Raw genomic sequence first — 26,652 nt, 5'->3', positions numbered from 1 at the left:
GTCAATTTAAAACCTGAAGGATGTTTTAAAAATGTCAAATAAGCTTGGCTGTGTGGATTCTAATTCACAGACACACTGAATTCTGCCCTCTGCTTAGTGATTTTATCATCAGTTAAAAGGTAGGTAGGTAGGTAGGTAGATAGGGAGGTGGGTGGGAGAGAAGGAAGACAGGCAGGAGGGAAGGAGGGAAAAGAAAGAAAGAAAGGGACATAAGAAACAAATCCTTCAAGCCAACCAAACCCTAACTCTCCCTCTTCAATGTATACAGCTGTGAGGAACTGAGAATGTGACGACAGCTTCAAAGAGGGCAAAACAACTGATAGTTATATGCTAATTCCTTACATTTGTGCATGCTTCACACTTTGCAGATTTCTTTACATCATCTCATTTTTCACTAAAAACACAGTACAGGTACTAATATTGCCATCTGACAGATAAAGATACTTTATCCAGGCAGACTGAGGGATTGTCTTGGGTCACAGGGCAAGTATATGCCATAGCTGCAACTAAAATCCATATGCCGATTCTCAGTTCTGTACTTTTTACCACATATACTCTTCCCTCTTTGGAACTGATCACTTAATAAAGGATCAAAAACTTAAATTTAAGAACCAGGTCTTCTCAGTTTTGAACATAAAAACCCACCAAGTCTTTTACCTTTAGTTTTTCTGATCATTCTCCTGGAAAAGTACTTCAAAATGCCAAGATGCCAGATTCTTAGACATTTCAAGGCAGATAAAACTTAAGGTTTTCAAGCCTGTTAGAGCTGCCATTGCGTACAAGGATTGGGAGTGGGGATATCTAAGTCACCAACCACGAGTGGAAATGAAAAGGTCTAACAGATCAGGTACACTTTCTGGGGACCTGGTGATGTGGGAAGTCAATCTTTTAACTCTAATTCAGAGGAATGGCCTTAGCCTAGCCCACTTGTTGGAGATGTTTCCATAGCTGCACACTTACAGGAGAAATTACCTGGCTAAACGCTATGCAGTTTTTCAAAATTATAGCTATTGTGAACATGATGACAATGTCATTGTCATTATGCAGCCATCACTCCCAGAAATCAGACTTCTTTTGTTCTAATGATCTCACTAGGAGTAAAGCCAGGATTATAAATCACAGCTAGAAAATATAAAGCAATTAAGTATTTAAGAACATGACTCGTCTAAATATACTGATTTCTGTGGTTCAAGATAAAAACACAAATCTAGGAGACGCCTAATACCACAAAGTGTGTATCTGCGTGGCTAAGGTAAACCACCACAGTACACTTAACACAATTCTATTTGTAAAAAGTCCTTCAATTACTTATCTGACCTTAGTGAATTTAGGATTCACAAAATACCATTTCCCAACACACATTTCTTTACACTTGTCACTCTCTCTGTTCAGGCCTTTACCACCTCCACTATAATAAAAATATGATGATGATGAGAATAGCGAGTGTATGAGTAGTACTCAGATACTGAAAAGAAAGATGGCTGTTTGACAAAAGCTTTTAAAATAATTCAGTTTGACTATGTACCTCCTTTTATGATCAACCTATCTAGTCATATAATATAAGATTATGTGAGACTCTTGGAAATTTCCCCTTTTTAAAAAGTCTTTTGATGGAAAAGAAAGCACAGGAAAATGAAGGCAGGAAGGGGAATTAGTTCCATAATGAGCTACATTGTAGTAACATATTCTTTTCATATATAGTAACAAGGCCCAGTACAAAGAGAACAGGGTTTGTGTCACTAGGCTCTGCCCTTTATTTCCTCACCCATAAAGTAAAGAAAATAATCCTGTCCTACCTACCTTAGTTAAATACCAAGTGAGAGAATAAATATAAAATCACACTATTAACTGTGACTTTGTTTCATATAAACATTACATACTATTGCATTGCAAGGGTACTTCATGGGCATTTGACCAGTTAATTACCAGGAGAGAAATCATCATGGAGTTCAGGATATAAATAATCAGGTAAGATGGCTGGAAATTTACCACTATTTCTCTAGTGAGAAGTTTCTTATTGCCTTTATTTTATATTGAGGATAATTACAACATATCTACCCTAGAAACTAAATATAGGTGCCTTGTATTAAAAATTCTGCTAAATCCTAGATGAAGCTATCCTATTCCTGATAATTTATTGCGTATGCTACTCTAATCAGTGTTACCATGATCATCTGGCTATAAATTACTTGCCAAGCAAATGCTGCCAAATTCCTACACGTGTATTTATGGCTGGCTTCATGCAGAATGTTGCCACTTGAGACTTTACAAAGCTAACACCAGTAAGATTAAGTCCAATGCAACTTAGGAAAAAAAGCTGTAGTCTTTGCATTGGATGGAGATGTGTGTATATACTTAAAAGACAGCTTAAGGATATACACATACCTAAACATATATATATAACTAATCTCAAAGAACTACTGTATTACTTCAAAGAAATATTTGTATATTTTCACAAGTGAAGGCCACCAGATTCTAGGACACTATTTCTAATTTACATATCAAGGCACACAGAAAATGTTAATATTAGCTTTCCAAATACTTAACCTGTAAGTGGCTACTGATGCCCTCACTCAGTTTAACTTGTCACAAGATCATATATCATGCATAGTGTTCTAAGAATTCTGAGGAAAATGTGGGCTAACAGTAACACCTTTACTTTGTTACGTATGCCTGGACAAGAGAAGTTACAGATATTCTTCGGTTTTAACTAAACTAAAATACAAAAAAATGAACAAATGACTTTTGAGTAAAGAATACTAATTCATTTATGGTAGCTACAAACTGAGGTAACAGCATGTGCTATCAAAAAAGCTTAGAGAACACTGACCTAAAGGCTTCTGCCAGGGCTATTTCTATGTGTCTCAACTTGAGGGTCCTACCTTTTTTGTATTTTCACCATTGACACAAAGCTTTTTCTTCTGGTCCTTCTGTTCATTCTCTCCCTTGATTCTCTCTCCCATCCATTCCCCAGGCTCAGCTCTAATCTCTATAAGCTTAAATCCCAAATAAAGTATAATCAGTCCTGATATTTCTCTAAAGCTCCAGTCCTGCATGCTGGCTATCTTCAACTGTTAAGTCACCTAGAACTCAAACTCAGTGTGTCTAAAACCACAACTATCTTCCTTTTTCCCCAAACTTGCTCCTTCTAACTTTTCTGTTTCTATCTTCCAGTCACCTATGCTTGAAATCTCGGTTATCCTGGGCTCTGTTACCAAATTCTAATCAACTTCCAAATTCTGTAATAACAGTGCCCAACAGTGTCCACCTCCTGACCTTTCTTCATACCACCACTATCTCTGTTCAGGCCCTTATCACTTCCGTGTAGTAATAAAAAGACGATGATGATGGTGATGGTGATGATAATGGCCAATACTCATTTAGCACTGTGTGCCACGTATGGTTCTAAACCCTTTACATTGATCTCTTTTAACTCTCATAACCATCCTGTAAGGGTTGTGAACCTAAGTATGTTAACTCACTGCTATTGTTCACCACTTCTAGTGTCTTCTACTCAAATTCTACTCACTTCTACATAATGATGAAAAATAAATCTTATAAAAGCAGAACTCTGATAATGCCACATCAACCAATGCCACACTCAATAGTTCACCAATGTGAAGCAGGGACAGTTCTAATTTCTTGGCCTGGCATTCAAGGCCCTCCAACATCTGACCCCAACTTACTTATCCAGACTTCTTTTTGTTGCCACTCCCTCCTATCCCTAACTCATCTCCTTATGCTGTAAGCCAAATGGACCATTTACTGCTCTGCTCAGCCCATACAGCACTTTCTGAATCATGATCTTGCTCCTCCTGTTTCCCATGTCAGAAATGCCCTTTCCCTACCTCTCTAGGGCCAGTTAAACTGCCTTCCTTGATTCTTAAGCCAGAACTAAAGTCTCCCCTCTGAATTCTGTGTCCTTTGCTTGTATTTTCCACATCAGTTTCATATACTTGATATACATCATCTGTCCTATCAGATTGTTAATCATGGAGTAGTTTTATTTGCACACATTTTTTAATCCACATAAAAAACATGCAGGCATGGTAAATTAGTGTAAGGAAGTGTTAACAAATCCAACTCAGTATTTTCTTAAAGTTAAGAACTACATAGCTTAGGTAAAGAAAAACTAAATGTATCTGGTTATTTCCAGTAAAGAGGGTCTTGCTTTAGTTTTCTATGTAATTCAAACTATGGAGACAGATAGTACTTCCAAGAAAAAAGGATAACCAAGTGTATCAGCACTACTGTTTGTTGTGGTTATTTTAGTCTCCTTTCTTCCCCTGAACTAAGGAACACAAGGTCACAAGCTATGTTATGCTACTTTAAAGTTAAACATTTACTAGGTGCTTTTTCTTCTTTAGTTCTGCCTTTACTCTGGAAATTACCTTCATTTCTTATCCTTCAGCTGCCCTTTTTCACTGCAGGGTGCAGAATTGTAATTTAATTTATAGTAAATACTCTAAATAAAGAAAAACCTTTGGTCAATTATTGAACAGTGGGGTCTGGCTTTAGGATACCGAGGGGATAGTAGGAAAATAAGGGTAAGGTATGTAAATAGAACCTAGCCAAGTTCTAAGGAGTTTGGCCAAATACTGAGGCAGCAGAAAGAACAGATTAAAAAGAAACTAAGCTTCTGGAAAATGCAGACACGAGGAAGACACTGTCCAACTAGGTCTATTATAATTTTCAGCCACAGTATAACTTAGGACTTAATATTACTTAAGTTACATTATTCCAGCTCATCCTTTCTATAAAATGTAACTTCTGTTTAAAAAAATTTGAAAGTAGTAAAAAGAACAAAAACCAAACCCATAACTACCCAAACACACATGTGCAGACAACACAATACCAGTATGCTGGTGGTAAGGATTAGTAACAGTTGACATAGTTAAAATATTATTTTGGGAGTACACAGACAATGATTTCTATTTGGTCTGGTCAAAGGCTTATGATCCTGGAATCTTTGTTTATTAAATACAGGTTGGCCTAAGGACTCAAAGAATCAGGCCCAAATGTGCTTGGGAATCAGCTTGTTCTCGAGGTGTGTTAACAAGATCAACGACAAACAACCGACTGGCAGGCAGGTGTTGTGCTTGTGTACCTGAGTTTACCTCCTTGTAATGCACGAAAGTAACCCAGCTCTCTGGGATACCTCAGCCAGGTGGGCACCATTAGCCTCCTAGCTGATTCTCAGCTTTCTGAATAAACAACTGGCTGAGGCAAGAGATCCTCAGATCCCAAAAGGGATGGTTTAAGTCTGCTGTTAAAGCAGACTTTCTAAAGAACAGACTCCACGTAGAGACTTCTGAACCTCTTCCATGGCCCATTTTCTCTGTTCCTTCTGTGTTCAAATAGCAAACCTGTACAGCTGTACCAAAAGGAAGAGAAATATTAAAAATATAACCCAGAGGAATAAAAGAAACATGGGATGAACTAAGTAGATGACTCTGAACTTGCATAGGCTGGTCTTTAAAAAAGCTGGAAGACTGGGGCACCCAACCTCTCTGGGCCTTTACTCCCCCACTTTACAAAACAGGAAGACTAGACCCCTAAATAATCTCCATCATCCTAACTTGAGAGTATACAAACTCTATGCATATATTATTGAGGCTAGGGACAGGCAATAGTAACTTGATTAATAAAGATGCTTTCTGTGTTACTGAAGCCACCACAAAAGTATATACCTTCTTTAAAAGGGGACCATCTTTTTTTACGAACAAAAAGTCCACAGTGACCATAATTGCTGTTTTCAAACATACACGTCCCTGAAAATTAACTTCCAGTTGGAGATGCCAATATAAATTCTACTAAACCTTATTCTGTCTGAATATGATTCTTTCAATGTACAAAAAGGAGGCACCCATCAATGCTGACTGACCATGCCTGAGAGGAAGTGACTTAATAGTTCAGGAAATCAAATAGAAAAAATATCTACTCCACCCCAGGGGGGGAAACAAAGTAGTCCTAAAAATAGATGACACCAGGCATATAAAATAGGTGAGAAAGAAATCTCCATTGGTCTCCACCATTTATCTTGGAAATGTATCTCACAGTAGTTATCAACTCTGTGAAATACATCCTGTTTACATTTTGATGACAGACCAGTTTTTTTTGGAAGTCTCTGTCCCAACACTTACTTGGTTGCTACTCCTTTGCAGGCTGTAACTACCTCCCAAGCTTAAAAACTGACAGAAAGATCATATGATCACAAAGCAAACAACAACAACAAAAAAGGCTCAGGTTTACTTTATAAATATTTGGTGCACAAACTAAAAATGTAACTTCTGCTTGATAAACATTTACAACTTACAACTTACCTGCATTTTAATATAAATGTCAGTATCCAATCAGAACAGGTTCCCAGTTTTTATTCTGATGAGTTCCTAAATCTATAAGGGTTTTTTTTTTTTTTAATCAGCCTTCCCATTTCATCTTATTCAGAGAGGCCCTTAATTTTTGAGAAAGGGGTTAAAATTCTTTCACTGAAATCTTGGTAAGGGAAGGTTTGATGGCCTCGTGTCAGCATAAACAAATATGCAGATGAAGGCATATGGCACCACTTTAAAGAGATGGGGTTCAAACAAACTCCTTTGTAACCATTGAAATACTGACTTTTTTTTCTTTAATGCCACACCTATCTCCACAAGTATTTAACCACCCAATAGGTTGGATTAGTAAAAACTAATACTTATGTAGCACTTAACAATTTACAGAGCACTTTTGACATACATCACCTCATTTGAGACGCACCACTAAATAGGAAAGTGCTATTTTTAGATCCCATTTTTACATGTGAGGAAGCTAAAATTAAATGGCTGACTTGCCCAAGTTCACAAAGCTGGTGATAGCTGAGTGGGACCTGAACACAGGTCTCCTGACTGTAAATGGCCTGCTTTTGCTACTGCACCATGCTGCCACAAATACTGTAACCAGAGTAAATACATGATGAAATCTCAGACCCCATCTAAGCCTCCCCAACCCACACAATACCATCCCCAGTCTAATTTGTAGTTAGCTCTAGGTGGTCTTTGCTCCTTATGGAATTAGTTTTCTTTGTTTCTGTGGGAAACATTTATCTGGCTAAAGTGTTAAAGAAGGAGATCATATAAACACCATTCGACGTATATACTGGAAAATATCTTAGTCACCAGGGGTTCTGCATAGGCATGCCAAGTAGTGGATCAGATTCTCAGAGTCCATGATCCCCAAAAGGTTAAGAATCCAAGCTAGAGGCTGTAGCTAGTTATCTTTTCCAAGAAACTAAATCCACAAACTTTTTAATATAAAGAATTTTACCTAGACCTCATACTATGCCCACTTACCTTCTGCCTCCCTTGCTCCAGACCTTCTCCCAGGGCCAACAGGGTCATTCAGTATATACAACTGTTTTTGAAATCATATATAAAACCTGGAGCACTAATAACCTATACATCAGTGACTTCTAAAAAATAAATTTAAATTAAAATAATTATGTTAGAATGTAATTCTTAATACATACTCCTTTCTGACTTAGCTTCTTAGAATGACTGTTTTCTTACCATAAGCATTCCAATTCCACAGAAGTTTCACAAACATAACTACTCTGAACTCCTGAAATACCATTCTTCACCAAGAGCCCTCTAGATTACACACAAGACAAGGTAGCGTGCAAAGAATTCTGAATCTGTTAGGCTGTTCACTCAACTATCATACCAAAAGGATTTAGAATTTTTTTGCTGGGGGAAAGGAACCAAGAAGAGTGGGAGGGAATGAATGCAGCCCTATTGTCTTACTGCTTGAAAACTCCTAATTTGAATCTATAACATATTCCTACTAACCACTCAACTTGAACATCAGAAGTACAGTCTCTTTTCATCTTAAATAGAGCTTTTCAGTTTAAATCTGTATAAACAAACTTTGTCCTTCAATCTTTCAACTCCTCGGCAGTTTTTCAAGGTCACTTTTGTGAGCAACGACAGAGGCCTGCATCTAGCAACTTGGATTGCTACACCACTCCAATTCGAAGAGCCCAAAATCTAAACTTCTACAGATCCTCTCAGGTAAATTCTTTTCCCAAACAGAAGTGAGGGGAAAGCAAATCAACACCCTCCAAACTTCTCCCCTAAGAGGGCCTTCTTTTCCCTTCCCAGGGACTGAGCTGCTGGCTCACTGCTCTACACTGAGTCTGCTGCAGAAGTGTTCCAATGACCTTCATTCCACATTTGCAAATAAAAAAGAAAACAAAGACTGCTTTTTAAAATCAAGTACTACAGAACTTAGTACATGGGATGGAAGATTTCACTATTCACAAGAATTGGCTTGTTACTGATTAGTAACCTGTACTAGCTTCATATCCCTAAAGAAGAAAAATATCAAGGGCAAAAGGTAGGGTGCCTGTATTCTTAATATTTCTATTCACAAACTGCAGGTACATTAGGATTTTAAATATTTCATATAAAAAATGAAAAGCATTTTGCTCACATCGTTTTAAAGAACCAAATCAACACCTGACAAAATGTATGAAACTGGTGGGAAAAGATTTGCTCTTATTATTGCCAATAAGGTGTAGAAGTATGTTTCTAACCAGCATCAAGCTAAAATGTGCATTTTAAAACAAAGACTGTTCCTTAATTAATTGGTACTTACTAGAATCTAGAAGCAGACAAGTAAACCAAGGAAGTTATGGAAGAATTTCACACTGGCATGTGGGCCTTCACCATTATAACCTCCATCAGTGCAAATCATATTTTCACACAAATTTAGAACAGCAATGGTGTTGCTTCCAGCTCTGAAAACATAGATGTCAACAAAGTGCATGGAAATAGAAAAAGTCTCAAACAACTCAGCTTATTCTGCAGGAAAGCTTCAGTGCACTTGAACAAAGGAAAATTATTTGGAAAACAGTTAAGTTTACCCAAGGCAAAGAGAAAGTGCTTTGCTTCTGTGCACCCCTGAAAAATGATTAGCCTTTCTTCATGTACCTGATCTCCTCAATACTCAACTAGGAATAGAAATCCTGCTTGAAGGGCATGCAAAATCTAAACAGAGCAAGGTATTCTAGGTGCACCAAAAGGTATGCATGGAATGTAAAGTGGCCATTTTCTGAAACAGTGCAACTTGTCCACACTCTCTGAAGCTAAACAGTTTCTACCATTTAAACACAAAACAAAGAATTAAACTTACCAGGAACTGCATTAATTTTACATGTAGTTATTTATATCTCCTCGGACAGGGAGAATTTAAGTCACTCCTATCCCTCCCCCCCAAAAGGACGGAGGAAACAAAAGGCAGCAGGAGATGCAGAAACCTGAGTCTGGAATGTCCACTCCAGTGAAAACCCGAACAGCTGTCCACCCACCCCCCAACAAACTATTCGCCATTTTTCTTTGTCTTTCAGCTGACCCCTGCCTCAGTGAAAAACTCCGAGGCTCCAATGAAGCCCTGCAGCCTCCTTCCACTTTAACAGTCAAAGGCATTCAATCTAGCATGCTATTTGACACCAAACCTCGCCTCCAGAGTGATCCCATTGGCTGAGCTGCTTTATCGGCTAAGGAAACAAAGCCATGATTGGCTGTTTACGTCATCAGTTACCTCCTTTGTACACTTCCTGTTTTAAAGTTACCTTGAGAAGCAGAACAGGGGTCAGATCCAGACTTCAAACTACAAGGAAGTTAAAGCTTGGAAATGCCTGGCAAATGCACATAGCAGATGCACTAGGGCCTCATGTGCTTCCAAAACAGACCACTGCAAATTTAGAATTGTTCTTAAAACCACGCAAACGGGTTGTTACAGTTCCCACCCAAAGCATTTCTTATTGGCTGTCAGAGTTCCATTTAAAAAATTTACTGTAATTTAACTGCTTCTGATTGGCCATCAAAGATGTCTGTAAGATATCTACAGTATCCTATGGATACTGTAAACCAGAGAAGCAATGTGCACAAGATCGGAAAGTTGTGACTTAACTCTCTTCAGTTTTCTGTTGAGCATTAACAGAAAAAAAAAAAAAGAAAAATGGGTGAGCTAACACAACGACTGCTAAGAAAATGAAGCTTCCTTAACAGTAACAAAATGTGATACCAACAGCCATACAATAGTTTGCATGATTTCTAAAATGGTATCTGTCATTACGTCAATAGTAATTTTAAAGCCACATTATTATTACCAGGGAAAATCACTTTATTTTGAAACACAAACTAACCTAAACAGGAAAATTCTGGGGTAATATATGAAGTTAGGGACAAGGACAATGTCATTTTCAAAAGTCTACCAGGAACTCAACAGGGAAATATAATGATAAACTGGCAAAAATAGAACATCAATGAATATATTGTTGAAAACACATTACAGTTTGATGGATTAACCAATTTATTTAGGGTGGCCACAAAATGTTGCTGATTCACTTTTAACGTTTCAGTGTTTTGATAATATAGAGGATAAACTTTTCTACCACACTTTCAAGAATAAGCAGCAGGGCTAAGACCTCAGCAGAGATATCCTAACAACTGTGGTTAGTGAAGACATCTTGGGGTGCTGAACATTACCAATAGTGGCTGAAGATTTGCTTATGGATTTTGGGCCCAAGTATTTAGGTTTTAAGAGGTGATTCCCAATATGGTGAAATCAGCATCTCTGTCTTATCTTTTTTTATATATAAAAAATATTCAAATAGAAACATCTCACTATTATCTAAGGCCTTTATGTTCTCCTTAGATCTGTGTCCTACCATCAAATAAGTATCCTAGGACTAAACAACACAATTGTTTTGCCAGGTAGATGAGATCTTTTCTAGAAATACCTTGGTTGATTTTAATGAGAGATCACTGTGGGCATATGCAGAGATTGGGCAGAGCCCTAAAATAGAACCAAAGTGGTCTTGTTAGATCATTCTGCTATATTAACTTCTCCACCACATGCATTCCACTTATTTCCCACATTGAAATAATTTCTAAACACCAGTAAGTCCTAGGTTCTGTGCTAAGTACGTTACTCATTTTAGCCCTCTACTCTTCACTACCCTCTTTTACATGTGAGAGAGTGAGTTTCAGAGAAGTTGAACAACTGGCCCTAGCCACAAGTCTAGGATGAAAACTGAGGTCCACCTAGGGTGGTCCTCTTTCCACTGCAACACATTGCTTACACCAAGACATGGAGCACCTCAGGGCACATCCAAGGAAGTTCTTCCATGTCACATATATATATGTGCAGACAGCATAAACAATTACAACAACTTCATTAATTTAAAATTTAGAAATTTTATTAATATTGAATTTGATCTGTTGGTTAGAAATCTAGCTAAGTATCTAACAAAACTGCACCCTATAGGTTAATACAAATTTCATTATTAAACTATTGGGAACATTTAACCAGTAGCAAATCACATTTATAACTTATAAAGACTTGAAACAACTAAAAGATTAAAAACAGTATACATTAAGATACTATGGGATTGCATGGCAATTTCACTATGGCATCTAAGTAAGAGTTTAGTTAGCTAACAGAGTATATTACCGGGTGGTTCCTGAAGCTACACAGAGTTGTTAAGTATTACAGTTCTTTTCTCAAAAGTTTCGATCACAGATTCCAACAAGTTACCAGCCTGGGAAGAGAAGGCAGAAGGCCAAAAGGCTAGCTGTGTACCTTATCCACGCTAGAGCCTCTTAATCCCACAACACTGAGGGTTGAGCCAGCTGCAAGCAAGCAAAGACGCTCCTCTGAGGAGTGAGAGGCAGAGAAATAAGAAGAACATGTTCACATCATTGACTTAATTAGTGTCACTATGACAAAACAACTAAGTACTTTGGAGTCAGGAACAGGTAGTTTCAAATTCTGACTCCTCTACTTATTACTTGTTTAACAATGGACTAACCCTGAGCATCAGCTTCCTCATCTGTAATACACAGATGTCACTACCTATATCACAGAACGAAAGTAAGGATTAAACAAGCTAACATATGTACAGTACACTGAACTCTACCTGAATAAGCACTGAAACAATGCTAAAAGTTATCTAATCCAAATTCCTTGCTTTACACAGAGGTTAAGGTTCAGAGAGGCCCTTCTCCTCATGACCCTAAAACTATTATGGCAATATGTCCCTCTTCCATCTCCAGCATACCCTGCATGCAATCCTGCAGAAAGCAACTCCTGAGCCATAAAGGGCAGTGTGGGATGACTACCAGCTACTACTAAAAATCTTCCCATTTGTATGCTAGAAATTCATGCCTTTCACCACCAATCCTGGCCTAGGTCTGGTTATTGTTCCAAAAGCCTACCCTTTAACTCTGCTTTTGATATACTAGATTAAACCTAACATGTCCCTTGATACTCTGTGAAGGTCTTTAGCATAGTTTTTATTAGTTCTTGGCAGTTTGCAAGAAAAACATTTCAACATCTATTTCTCATCAAGGGTCACCTTAGTGGAAATGAAGCCACCAGTGGGAAGAGAACTCAAATTATCCTAGCATTGTCATTTGGCAACCTGACCCACTCACTCAGTCTTCCCTTCTCTAGTTTGTCATTACTGTGGACTGAGAGCCTCATGGGATCTCTGGGATTCCAATTCATGTTCCTCCCTGGTCCTGTAACTCAGCAGCTAATTTGCACTGTCTTGCTCTACAAACACCCAGATCACTGTGAGACAAAAACAATGCCTCTGGTTACATGGTTCAAGCTTTAATGTTCTCAAAGAAGGCAGGGTGTGAACTGATGCTTCTGGTCAGAAAATTGGTTTTTATTCATGTTATCTATACTAGCTTTATGACCTTGGCCAAGTTACTTAACCATCTCTGAGGTCACTTCTTCATATGTAAAGTGGAAAAAACAACTCCAACTCACAGGAGTGCTAGGGCTTAAATGACTAAGTTAAAGCACTCAACATTAATACCTGGCATGTGTAAGTGCTTAATTAATATCAAAACATACACTTGACTACACCACTTATCACATTATTATTGTTTGCCATGTCTCTATTACCAGAGAAGAGCTTCTTGAGGACAGAAGCTATGTCTTATTTATATTCACACACATGACCAGTGCTCAGTTCAGATATACAAATCAAACTCGACCTTAGCCATAATGTCCATGAAGTAAGAGGGAGTAGGGATTGAGGAAAACTGGACAGTGAAAGTCCCATCTAAAGGGGCAGCTACTACACAGCTCCAAATGATAAAGGCCACAGAGGAATGCTGGCCCACTGACTAAACGCTTCAAGTTCAATAAAAGAAGCAAATGCCAGATACTAGACACAAAAAATTGATGCTACCAAAGCTCTTGACCTGACATCCTGAGGAATGACTGAAGGATCAGAGTTACGTCAGAGGCTGGCTTCAACCACAAGGACAATTCCCGCCAAAAACAGGGTTTTGCTCCGTACCCAGGAATACCTGATCTTCAAGGTTACACTGTATCCCAGCAGAAACAAATAAAAAACAAAAAACAAAAAAAAACAAATAAACAAAATTAGGCTCTTCAGTGGCATGAACAAACATTTTATTGATGGTAGTCCTCAACTGACCCTTTTGGACTTAGTAAGTAAATCTGGAGGTCCTAGGAAATATCTGAGAAGAGAACCTGTGGAGAAAAATTAACTTTTCATTTATTGGGATAGGGACACACAGCCATTTTCATTTGAATATTAAATACACTGTGTGCCTTTACTGTATACTAAGCTGATGAGATGAACATATAAAGAAGTTTGTTTTGTACTGATGTTGTTTTAGGTTAGAGGGATGGGTGTTTCTTTTTTTAAGTATACCTATAATACAACCATCCAGAATCAAGCACTGTTAGTATTTTAGGTTATATACTTTCAGAAACCTTTCTTATGTAAATGAAATAGAAAGCTGAGTTAGTGCCCCCAATATTAAATAACACTATACAAACTTTTAATTTTTTAACTTTAAAAAATGTGTATAATTTTCCATATCACATAGATCTACATCATTTATAATAACTGAATTATATTCTGTTGAATAGATATACCATATTTTTTCAATCAGTTCCATATTAATGAATATTTTTTAATGTAATGAATTTCAGTGGCTTCAATTTTAAAACAGTGAAAATAGCATTGCAGAAACCATCCATTACACCCATTTTTTGTACAGTGACCACCCTCATTATCTCTTCCGGAACCACTGCAACAGCTTCATAAATAGTATCACTTTGTATGCTTAAGAAACAACAATAAAAACCAGATTGTTTGGTGATGGCAAAACCAGACAGCTACATGCAAGAGAATGAAACTGGATTATTGTCTAACCCCATTCACAAAAGTAAACTCAAATGGATCAAAGACCTGAATGTAAGTCATGAAACCATAAAACTCTTAGAAGAAAACATAGGCAAAAATCTCTTGAATATAAACATGAGCAACTTTTTCCTGAACACATCTCCTCGGGCAAGGGGAACAAAATCAAAAATGAACAAATGGGACTACATCAAGCTAAAAAGCTTCTGTACAGCAAAGGACACCATCAGCAGAACAAAAAGGCATCCTACAGTATGGGAGAATGTATTTGTAAATGACATATCCCACAAGGGGTTAACATTCAAAATATATAAAGAGCTCACATGCCTCAACACACAAAAAGCAAATGACCCTATTAAAAAATGGGCAGAGGATATGAACAGACACTGCTCCAAAGAAGAAATTCAGATGGCCAACAGGCACATGAAAAGATGCTCCACGTCACTAATCATCAGAGAAATGCAAATTAAAACCATAATGAGATATCACCTCACACCAGTTAGGATGGACAACATAGAAAAGACTAGGAACATCAAATGCTGGCGAGGATGTGGAGAAGGGAACTGTCCTACACTGCTGGTGGGAATGTAAGCTTGTTCAACCATTGTGGAAAGCAATATGGAGCTTCCTCAAAAAACTAAAAATAGAAATACCATTTGACCCAGGAATTCCACTCCTAGGAATTTATCCAAAGAAACCAACTTCTCAGATTCAAAAAGACATATGCACCCCTACGTTTATCACAGTACTATTTACAATAACCAAGAAATGGAAGCAACCTAAGTGTCCATCAGTAGATGAATGGATAAAGACAGTGTGGTACATATACACAATGGAATATTATTCAGCCATAAGAAGAAAACAAATCCTACCATTTGCAACAACATGGATGAAGCTAGAGGGTATTATGCTCAGTGAGATAAGTTAGGCAGAGAAGACAAATACCAAATGATTTCCCTCATTTGTGGAGTATAACAACAAAGCAAAACTGAAGGAACAAAATAGCAGCAGACTCCACAGTCTCCATGAAGGGACTAGTGGTTACCAAAGGGGAAGGGGAGGGGAAGGAAGTGGAGAGGTTGGGGAAGGGTAGGTGGGGAGGGAGGGAGAAGGGGATTGTGGGGTATCATGATTGGTGCACATGGTGTGTTTGGGGTCATGGGGAAGAGAGTGTAGCTCAGAGAAGACAAATAGGGACTGTGGCATCTTACTACACTGATGGACAGTGACTGCAATGGGGTATGGACTGGGACTCGACAATAAGGGTGAATGTAATTACCACATTGTTTTTCTTGTGAAACCTTCATAAGAGTGTATATCAGTGATACCTTAATTTAAAAAAAGATTGTTTTAATGTTAAATCCTTCCATTTTCAATTTTGGTTCAAATACTTTTTTAATTCTAAGTATAGCAAAGAAATTTGAGGGCTGTCAGATTATAATTTCTGACCCATACATTTCACCTGACTTGGTCCTGAACAAACTATTAGCTATTTCCCAAATTAGATCCACCTTTAAGGATTACAAAAAAGTGTATCAACACATTTTCAAAAGAATCTGACAGAAGTAGTTCTGAAGATAATCCCCAAAAAAGTCTCAGAAACATTCTGAGCAATAACATCAGTTCCAGAATAAGGAACACAATGCTGGTGCTCAGCAAACGGTTGCTGAATAAATGAATGAATAAAATAAACTAATGAATGAGGCCTTAAATGGATTATAAATTGTGAATTATTTATTTTTTTAAATAAATTATATCCTTCAAAGCATAAATTAAGACCAATGGATGGAAAACTAGAGGGACCTATTTCAGCTCTCAGAGCTGTCTAATGATGGCACAGCTGTCTCAGAATGTAGATAGGGTTGTTAGCACAGAGTTTGAACACTTCACAGGAATATGTAAAGACAAGGCAAAAAAGAGCAGCCATGTTGAGAAGCAGGAAAAAAGCCCATGCTTTGCAGCTAGACAGATTTAGAATTCCATTTGACCCAGGAATTCCACTCCTAGGAATTTTTAGCTGAGTAACCTCAGGCAAGTTACTCAACCCTACTAAGACCTATTTCCTAAACTGTGAAACATCTTTCAAGGTTATGAAGATTAAGGACATTTTCATTAATTCAATAAATACTTATATGTGTAGGCAGTATGCTGAGATCTACGGATCCTAAACAAGACACAGCCCGTCCTCAAGGAGATTACAGTTTGCTACAACACAGAGGAAAATTAAAACAGGCAATCATAGTGCTGGGTATTAGGAGTTACAATAGGGGCTAATGCAGTACAGGACATAAAAACAGAGCACCTAACCTAGGGCCTAACTCAGTTTCAGGCTAATCAGAGAAAGCTACTTGGGAGATTTAAAACCCTAAGAAGAATACGAACCTACTAACACAGAGACGCAAATGGCATGTGCAAAGGCCTGGAGCTGACAGAAAGCATTACATTCCTAGAAGGACTGTAGTTTGGTATGGCAGCAGGCAAGAGGCAAGAAGTAATTAGAAAAGCAGATAGGGCTGGATAAGACAAAGATGCCAGAACTTTATTTTGAGGACAATGATGAACCACTGAAGAATTTTAAGCATGGAACTGGCACAATCAGAATTACCCTTTAAAAGACCACTTTGAGTAGAGTACTGAGAAGGGGACAGAGTGGGAGGATGGCAGCACTCTGGACAGATTAACAGGGAAATCAGGACAGTAGTTACTGGAAAATGTAGTAGTGAAGACGTTGAAAAGTGGATGAATAGGAAATATTAAGAGATAAAAAATCATTAAGACCAGTGATTAATAATGCATGTAGAATATGAGAGCATATATTTGTAAATGACTTAACTGATAAGGGGTTAACATGCAAAATATATAAAGAACTCACATGCCTCAACACCCAAAAAGCAAACAACCCAATTAAAAAATGGGTGGCGGATAGGAACAGAGACACTGCTCCAAAGAAATTCAGATGGCCAACAGGCACATGAAAAGATGCTCCACATCGCTAATTATCAGGGAAATGCAAATTAAAACCACAATGAGATACCATCTCACACCAGTTAGGATGGCCAACATCCAAAAGACAAGAACAAATGCTGGTGAAGATGTGGAGAAAGGGGAACCCTCCTACACTGCGGGTGGGAATGTAAATTAGTTCAACCATTGTGGAAAGCAATATGGAGGTTCCACTAAAACTAAAACAGGAACTAAAAACTAAAAATAGAAATACCCAGGAGTTCCACTCCTAGGAATTTACTCAAAGAAAACAAGATCCCAGATTCAAAAGACATATGCACCCCTAGGTTAATTGCAGCATTATTTACAATAGCCAAGACATGGAAGCAACCTAAGTGTACATCAGTAGATGAATGGATAAAGAAGATGTGGTACATATACACAATGGAGTATTATTCAGTATTATTCAGCTTACGAAGAAAACAAATTCTACCATTTGCAACAACATGGATGCATGTAGAGGGTATTATGTTCAGTGAAATAAGCCAGGAGGTGAAAGACAAGTACCAAATGATTTTCCTCATTTGTGGAGTATAACAACGAAGCAAAACTGAAGGAACAAAACAGCAGCAGACTCACAGACTCCAAGAAGGGACTAGCAGTTACCTTACCAAAGGGAAGGGGGTGGGGAGGGAGGGAGAGAGAAGGGGATTAAAGGGCATTATGATTAACACACATAATGTAGAGGGGTCACAGGGAAAGCAGTATAGCACAGAGAAGACAAGTAGTGACTCTATAGCATCTTACTACACTGATGGACAGTGACTGCAGTGGGGTGTGTGGGGGGGACTTGATAAGATGGATGACTGTAGTAAGCACAATGTCGCTCATGTGAAACCTTAATAAGATTGTATATTAATGATACCTTAAAAAAATAAAAATAAAGAAATAAAAGAATAATGCATGTAGAATAATAACACTGTGCCTGATAAACAGCAAGTGCTCCAAAAAATGGTAGCTGCTACCATTATGACTGTTATTGGCAATTGGATTCGATGACCTTTGAAATCACACTGATCCCCAAGCATCAATGTTACTTTGAAGACATATTGTATATGTTCCCAGGAAGTCCTTTCCCACTTTTGGCCAAGCTATCCTATATGAAAAATTTCATTTTTTATTCATAAACTCTCTATGCCAGAACTGCTCAACTGGGCTCTACCACACACCAGTCATAACATGAAATGCTTATTAGGTGTTCTGACAAAGAGGGTTCCATGGCCAAATAAATTCAAGAGAAACTGCATAATGTATCCTTTCTCTTGAAGGGTCATAAGGAACATAAGCACAAAGGCCTTTGAATACTAATTCTGCACTAAAGAAATGCATTTTGGTTTGGTCATTATTTTGTCAAGGATCCTTTTATCACCCCCAGAGGACACTTATTAGCATTTTACAATAACTAATGTTCAAAGAAACAGCTTGGGAAATGCTGTTTTAAAAGAACTTAAAAACTTTACTGAAATGGTAGGAAGACTACATGCAACTCTATCCCAACCACATTCTAAAATGGTTGGAGTTTCACGCACACTGTGGCACTGAAAATGACATTAAATATCATCATAAATAGCAATCTTCTGTCTCCCAAATTATTGCCAAGCAAATATGCTTTTCTTCTTAAAAAAGGCCCAAACTTTGTCATTTGATAATAAGCAAATTCTAAGCTCCTTACCTTCATGGAACAGTAATAATTTTTAAGACAGTTAAAAATCACAAAGATATTCAACTGTGCAGATAGCTTGTACTCTCTCTTCTCTCTTTTAAACTGACAGATCATGCCAATGGTGAAAGTATACGTTTTCTTAACAATGGGCAAATAATGTCATCTCACACCGATCACTGGACAATTTGCAGCTCCTGAGGACAGGATCAACAGTAATCAGGGATTGTGAAAACATTCAGCACAGCAGTCTCCCCTTATCCATTGGGGACACTGTCCTTCAGGACAGCAGACCCCAAGTGGATGCATGAAACCAAGGATACACTGTTTTTCCTATACATACATACCTATGATAAAGTTTAATTTATAAATCAGGCACAGTTAGAGATAAACAATATCTAAAAGAGAACAATTTTGATATACTGTAATACAGATTGGCTTAAAGATGGCAGGGTGAGAGGTGAGACAGAATCCTCCTCCAAAAACCACATATAATATGAAAATACAGCAAATACAACTAATACTGAAAGAGCAGAAGGCTGTGACACTGCTCACATCTGGGGAAAAGAGCAGACCTCATGGAAAAGGGTAAAGTACCAAAGCCACGATCCAGTTGGACCCAAGCCTTCTGCCACCACAGCTCACCGGTGGGAGGAAGAGAAACAAAGCGGTGAGAGGGTGGAGACCTAGGACTGCTGAACACCAGCCCTGGAGATCTGCTCTGGGAGCATAAACCTACATTACATGGTGCTTTGGAGATTAGTGGGGTTGGAAAGCTAAGACAGGCAGAATACTCATACTGAGATTCCAGCCACTTGTGAAGAACAGGTACCCACAACTGGCCGCTCTGGGACAAAAGAAAGACCTGCTGTTGAGAGACCTCCCAACAGCAAGAGGGCTGCTAGAGAGCCAAGGATTGCACAGAGCTTGCTGCTAGGGAGAAAGGGCAGGTGGACAAAAAAATCCGGACACACTCAGCCCAGCAGGTTGGGAACTTTCAGCGCTTCAGGCATTCCATCCCCCTGGCAGGCAACACAGCGCTGAAGGCCCCCACCATGATACACAGCCTGCCGCTCCTTCCTCCAGGCCAGAACTAGATTGTAAACTTGTTGCCTCTGCCATTGCACAGGCCAGCCAGAGGGCGGCCCCACTTATGGCAACTACAAGGGCGGGGCATAGAGACACCTCCCTGCCTACTCAGCCCATTGGCCCTGCCAGTAGAGGCAAGCACTGCAGCCAGGAAGCAGGCAAGAGCTCTTTCCTCTCAGCAGGCACCAGCGCGGCTCACCTGTGACCACCATTGCTCCAGGCCAGCCAGAGGGCAGACCCGCCTACAGCAGCTACAGGGCATATCCAAGAGGCTGCTCCTTGCGCACTCAGCTCACTGACACTGGGAGTGGAGCCAGGCACTACAACCAGGAAGCAGGAAGGAGCTCTCTCCTCCAGCAGGCACCAGCACCACTCGTCTGTGACCCCCACAATCACTCCAGAGGCTGAACAGCTCCAGAAAGTAGAGCTTCTGGGCACTAGAGGGCACTGCCTACACCAAGTTATTACTACAAATATGAAACATCAAAAGAACCTGGTACAAACCAAAATCTCACAAATACCAGAAAGAGGGACAAGTGAAAGTGAACACACCAATCTTCCTGGAAAAGATTTTAAAATAAAAATTATAAACATGCTCACGGAGCTACAGCAAAATATATTCAAGACCTCAGGGAGGAATTCAAGAAAGAGATAGAAACTTTGAAAAATACAGTATCTGAAATGAAACATACAATGGAGAGATTTAAAAACAGATTAGAAGTAGAGGAGATGGCAAATGAAATAGAAATTGGAGAACAGGAATACAACGAAGATGAGGCACAGAGAGAAAAAAGGACCTCTAGGAATGAAAGAATATTAAGAGAACTGTGTGACCAATCCAAATGGAACAATATTCACATTATAGGGATACCAGAAGAAGCAGAGAGAGAAAAAGGAATAGAAAGTATCTTTGAGGAGGTAATTGCTGAAAACTTCCCCAATCTGGGGAAGGAGATATTCTCTCAGGCCATGGAGGTACACAGATCTCCCAACACAAGGGACACAACGAAGACAACACCAAGACATATAATAATTAAAATGTTAAAGATCAAGGACAAGGATAGAGTACTAAAAGCAGCCAGAGAGGCTAGGAAGAATTAATATCGTCAAAATGGCCATCCTGCCCAAAGCAATATACAGATTTGATGCAATCCCTATCAAATTACCAACAGCGTTCTTCAACAAACTGGAACAAATAGTTCAAAAATTCATATGGAACCACCAAAGACCCCAAATAGCCAATGCAATCCTGAGAAGGAAGAATAAAGTGGGGGGGGATCTTGCTCCCCAACTTCAAGCTCTACTACAGAAGCCACAGTAATCAAGACAATTTGGTACTGGCACAAGAACAGAGCCACAGACCAGTGAAACAGAATAGAGACTCCAGACATTAACCCAAACATATATGGCCAATTAATATTTGATAAAGGAGCCATGGACATACAATGGGGAAATGACAGTCTCTTCAACAGATGATGCTGGCAAAACTGGACAGCTACATGTAAGAGAATCAAACTGGAACACTGTCTAACCCCATACACAAAAGTAAACTCCAAATGGATCAAAGACCTGAATGTAAGTCATGAAACCATAAAACTCTTAGAAAAAAACATAGGCAAAAATCTCATGGACATAAACATGAGTGACTTCTTCATGAACTTATCTCACCGGGCAAGGGAAACTAAGGCAAAAATGAACAAGTGGGACTGTATCAAGCTAAAAGGCTTCTGTACAACAAAGGATACCATCAACAGAACAAAAAGGTATCCTACAGTATGGGAGAACATATTCATAAATGACAGATCCGATAAAGGATTGACATCCAAAATATATAAAGAGCTCACAGGCCTCAACAAACAAAAAGCAAATAATCCAATTAAAAAATGGGCAAAGGAGCTGAATAGACAGTTCTCTAAAGAAGAAATCCAGATGACCAACAGGCACATGAAAAGATGCTCCACATTGCTAATCATCAGAGAAATGCAAATTAAAACCACAATGAGATATCACCTCACACCAGTAAGGATCGCCATCATCGAAAAGACAAACAACAACAAATGTTGGCAAGGTTGTGGAGAAAGGGAAACCCTCCTACACTGCTGGTGGGAATGTAAACTAGTTCAATCATTGTGGAAAGCAGTATGGAGGTTCCTGAGAACGCTCAAAATAGAAATACCATTTGACCCAGGAATTCCACTTCTAGGAATTTACCCTAAGAATGCAGCACTCCAGTTTGAAAAAGACAGATGCACCTCTATGTTTATCACTGCACTGTTTACAATAGCCAAGATATGGAAGCAACCTAAATGTCCATCAGTAGATGAATGGATAAAGAAGATGTGGTAGGTATACACAATGGAATATTACGCAGCCATAAGAAAAAAACAGATCCTACCATTCGCAACAACATGGATGGAGCTAGAGGGTATTATGCTCAGTGAAATAAGCCAAGTGGTGAAGGACAAGTACCAAATGATTTCACTCATATGCGGAGTATAAGAACAAAGGAAAACTGAAGGAACAAAACAGCAGCGGAATCACAGAACCCAAGAGTGGACTAATAGTTACCAAAGGGAAAGGGACTGGGGACGATGGGTGGGTAGGGAGGCATAAGGGCAGGGAAAAAGAAAGAGGGCATTACGATTAGCATGTATAGTGCGTGGGGGGCACAGGGAGGGCTGCACAACACAGAGAAGACAAGTAGTGATTTTACAGCATCTTACTATGCAGATGGAGAGTGACTGTGAAGGGGTACGTGGGGGGGACCTGGTGAAGGGGGGAACCTAGTAAACATAATGTTCTCTCTCTAATTGTAGATTAATGATACCAAAATTAAAAATTACAAAAAAAAAGCAGCCAGAGAGAAAAAAAAGACTATAAACAAAGGAAAACCCATCAGGATATCATCACACTTTTCAAAAGAAACCTTACAGGCCAGAAGGGAGTGGCATGATATATTCAGTGCAATGAAACAGAAGGGCCTCAAACCAAAAATACTCTACCCAGCAAGATTATTGTTTAAATTCGAAGGAGGGATTAAACAATTCCCAATAAGCAGAAGTTGAGGGAATTTACCTCCCACAAACCATCCCTACAGTGTATTTTGGAGGGACTGCTCTAGATGGAAGTGCTCTTAAGGCTAAACAGATGTCACCAGAGAAACTAAAACCACAGTAAAGGAAGCAGACCAATTACTTACTAAAACAAAAGCAGAATTAAATCAGCTACCCACAAAGTCAGTCAAGAGATATACAAAGAGTACAGAATATGATACCTAACAAAAAAAAGAGTGGAGGAGGAAAAAAAAGAATCTTCAGATTGTCTTTATAATAGCATAATAAGTGAGTTAAGTTAGACTGTTAGATAGAAAAGAAGCTGCCTTTGAACCTTTGGTAACCACGAATCCAAAGCCTTCAATGACAGTAAGTACATACCAATCGATAATCACCCTAATTGTAAATGGACTGAGTGCACCAATCAAAAGACAAGAGTTACAGAATAGACTAAAAAGCAAGACCCATCTATAAGCTGCCTACAAGAGACTTGCTTCAAACCCAAAGATATACACACACTAAAAGTTAAAGGATAGAAAAAGATATTTCATGCAAACAATAGGGAGAAAAAAGCAGGAGTTGCAATAGTTGTATCAGATAAAATAGACTTCAAAACAAAGAAAGTAACAAGAGACAAAGAAGGACATTACATAATGATAAAGAGGTCAGTCCAACAAAAGGATATAACCATTATAAACATCTATGCACCCAACATAGGAGCACCTACATATGTACAACAAATACTAACAGAATTAAAGGGGGAAATAGAATGCAGTGCATACATTTTAGGAGACTTCAACACACCACTCACTCCAAAGGAGTGATCAACCAGACAGAAAATAAGAAAGAAGACAGAGGCACTGAACAACACATTAGAACAGATGGACCTAACGGACATCTACAGAACACTCCAGCCAAAAGCAACCAGATACACATTCTTCTCAAGTGCACATGGAACATTTTCCAGAATAGATCACATACTAGGCCACAAAAAGAGCCTCAGCAAATTCAAAAAGACTGAAATTGTACCAACCAACTTCTCAGATCACAAAGGTATGAAACTAGAAATTGTATAAAGAAAACAAAAAGGCTCACAAACACATGGAGCTTAACAGGCTCCTAAATAATCAATAGACCAATGACCAAATTCAAACCGAGATCAAACAATATATGGAGACAAATGAAAACAACAGTTCAATGCCCCAACTTCTGTGGGATGCAGCAAAGGCAGTTCCAAGAGGAAAGTATATAGCAATTCAGGCCTATTAAAAGAAGGAAGAATAATCCTAAATGAACAGTCTAAACTCACAATTAATGAAACTAGAAAAAGAAAAACAAATGAGGCCCAAAGTCAGTAGAAGGGGGGACATAATAAAGATTAGAGCAGAAATAAATAAAATTGAGAAGAATAAAACAATGGAAAGAATCAATGAAAGCAGGAGAGTTAGTTCTTTGAGAAAATAAACAAAATAGATAAACCCCTAGCCAAACTTATCAAGAAAAAAAGAGAGTCTACACACACAAACAGAATCAGAAATGAAAAGGAAAAATCACCATGGACACCACAGAAATACAAAGAATTATTAGAGAATACTATGAAAAATTACATGCTAACAAACTGGATAACCTAAAAGAAATGCACAACTTTCTAGAAAAATACAACCTTTCAAGACTGACCCAGGAAGAAACAGAAAATCTGAACAGACCAATTACCAGCAACAAAATTGAACTGGTAATCAAAAAACTACCTAAGAACAAAACATCTGGAACAGATGGCCTCACTGCTGAATTTTATCAGACATTTGATAAATTTTTGATCTCCTAATACCCATCTTCCTTAAAGTTCTCCAAAAAGTAGGAGGCCAGCATTCGCAAACCAGGCAGACACCACAAAAAAAGAAAATTACAGACCAATATCCCTGATGAACATAGATGCAAAAATACTCAAAATATAAGCAAATCCAATTTAAAAATACATCAAAAAAGTCATCCATCATGATCAAGTAGGATTTATCCCAGGGATGCAAGGATGGTACAAAACTTGAAAATCTGTCAACATCATCCACATCAACAAAAAGAAGGACAAAAACCACATGATTATCTCCATAGATGCTGAAAAAGCATTTGACAAAATTCAACATCCATTCATGATAAAAACTCTCAACAAAATGTCTACAGAGGGCAAGTATCTCAATACACAATAAAGACCATATATGACAAACCCACAGCCAACATCATATGTAACAGCGAGGAGCTGAAAGTTTTTCCTTTAAGATTGGTAACAATACAAGGATGCCCACTCTCCCCACTTTTATTCAACATAGTACTGGAGGTTCTAGTAATGGCAATCAGACAACACAAACAAAGGGTATCAGACCGGTAAGGAAGAAGTTAAACTGTCACTGCAGATGATGAAATTGTACACAAAAAACCCTAAAGAATCCACTTCAAAACTACTAGAATAATAACTGAATTCAGCAACACTGCAGGATACAAAATCAATACACAGAAATCTGTAGCATTCCTATACACTAACAATGAACTAGCAGAGAGAGAAATCAGGAAAACAATTCCATTCACAATTACATCAAAAAGAATAAAATACCCAGGAATAAAACTAACCAAGGAGGTGAAAGACCCATACCCTGAAAACAAGACACTCATAAGAGAAATTAAAGAGGACACCAATAAATGGAAATACATCCCATGCTCATAGATAGGAAGAATTAACATTGTCAAAATGGCCAGCCTGCCTAAAGCAATCTACAGATTCAATACAATCCCTACCAAAATACCAACAACATTCTTTTACCAACTGGAACAAGTAGTTCTAAAATTCATAAGGAACCACAAAAGACCCCGAACAGCCAAAACAATCCTGAGAAGGAAGAATAAAGTAGGGGGGATCTTGCTCCCCAACTTCAAGCTCTACTACAAAGCCACAGTAATCAAGACAATTTGGTACTGGCACAAGAACAGACCCAGAGATCAATGGAACAGAATAGAGAGCCCAGATATAAAAGCAATCATATGTGGTCAATTAATATATAATAAAAGAATCATGGATATACAGTGGGGAAATGACAGCCTCTTTAACAACTGGTGTTGGCAAAACTGGACAGCTACATGTAAGAGAATGAAACTGGATTATTATCTAACTTAATACACAAAAGTAAATTCGAAATGGATCAAAGACCTGAATATAAGTCATGAAACCATAAAATTCTTAGAAGAAAACATACGTAAAAATTTCTTGAATATAAACATGAGCAACTTTTTCCTGAACACATCTCCTTGGGCAAGGGGAACAAAAGCAAAATGAATAAATGGGACTACATCAAACTAAAAAAGCTTCTGTACAGCAAAGGACACCATCAGTAGAAAAAGGCATCCTAAAATATGGGAGAATATATTCGTAAACAACATATATGACAAAGGGTTAACATCCAAAACGTATAAAGAACTCACATGTCTCAACACCCTAAAAGCAAATGACCCTATTAAAAAATGGGGAAGGATATGAACAGACACTGTTCCAAAGAAATTCGGATGGCCATCAGCACATGGTAAGATGCTATGCAGCTTGCTAATTATCAGAGAAATGCAAATTAAAA

General features: G+C 38.3%; 1 protein-coding gene across 6 annotated transcripts in view; it reads right to left on the bottom strand.

The window, feature by feature from the left end:
- Window positions 1-26,652, bottom strand: part of NFYC (nuclear transcription factor Y subunit gamma) — a 69,183-nt gene that overhangs the window by 36,764 nt on the left and 5,767 nt on the right. Inside the window, exon 1 of one of the 6 annotated variants that reach the window (XM_073233740.1) lies at window positions 9,169-9,346. The exons of the other annotated variants lie outside the window; for them this stretch is intronic. The gene's annotated coding sequence lies outside the window, so the exon portion shown is untranslated. Of the gene's footprint in view, window positions 1-9,168; window positions 9,347-26,652 lie in introns of those variants that run through there. 6 annotated transcript variants of the gene reach the window in all.

This window comes from Manis javanica, chromosome 4 (genome assembly GCF_040802235.1).
Source record: "Manis javanica isolate MJ-LG chromosome 4, MJ_LKY, whole genome shotgun sequence".
In the NCBI taxonomy this organism is placed as follows: Eukaryota; Metazoa; Chordata; class Mammalia; order Pholidota; family Manidae; genus Manis; species Manis javanica.
Note: the sequence above shows the minus strand (reverse complement) of the source record. Positions and strands in the feature narration are given on the sequence as shown.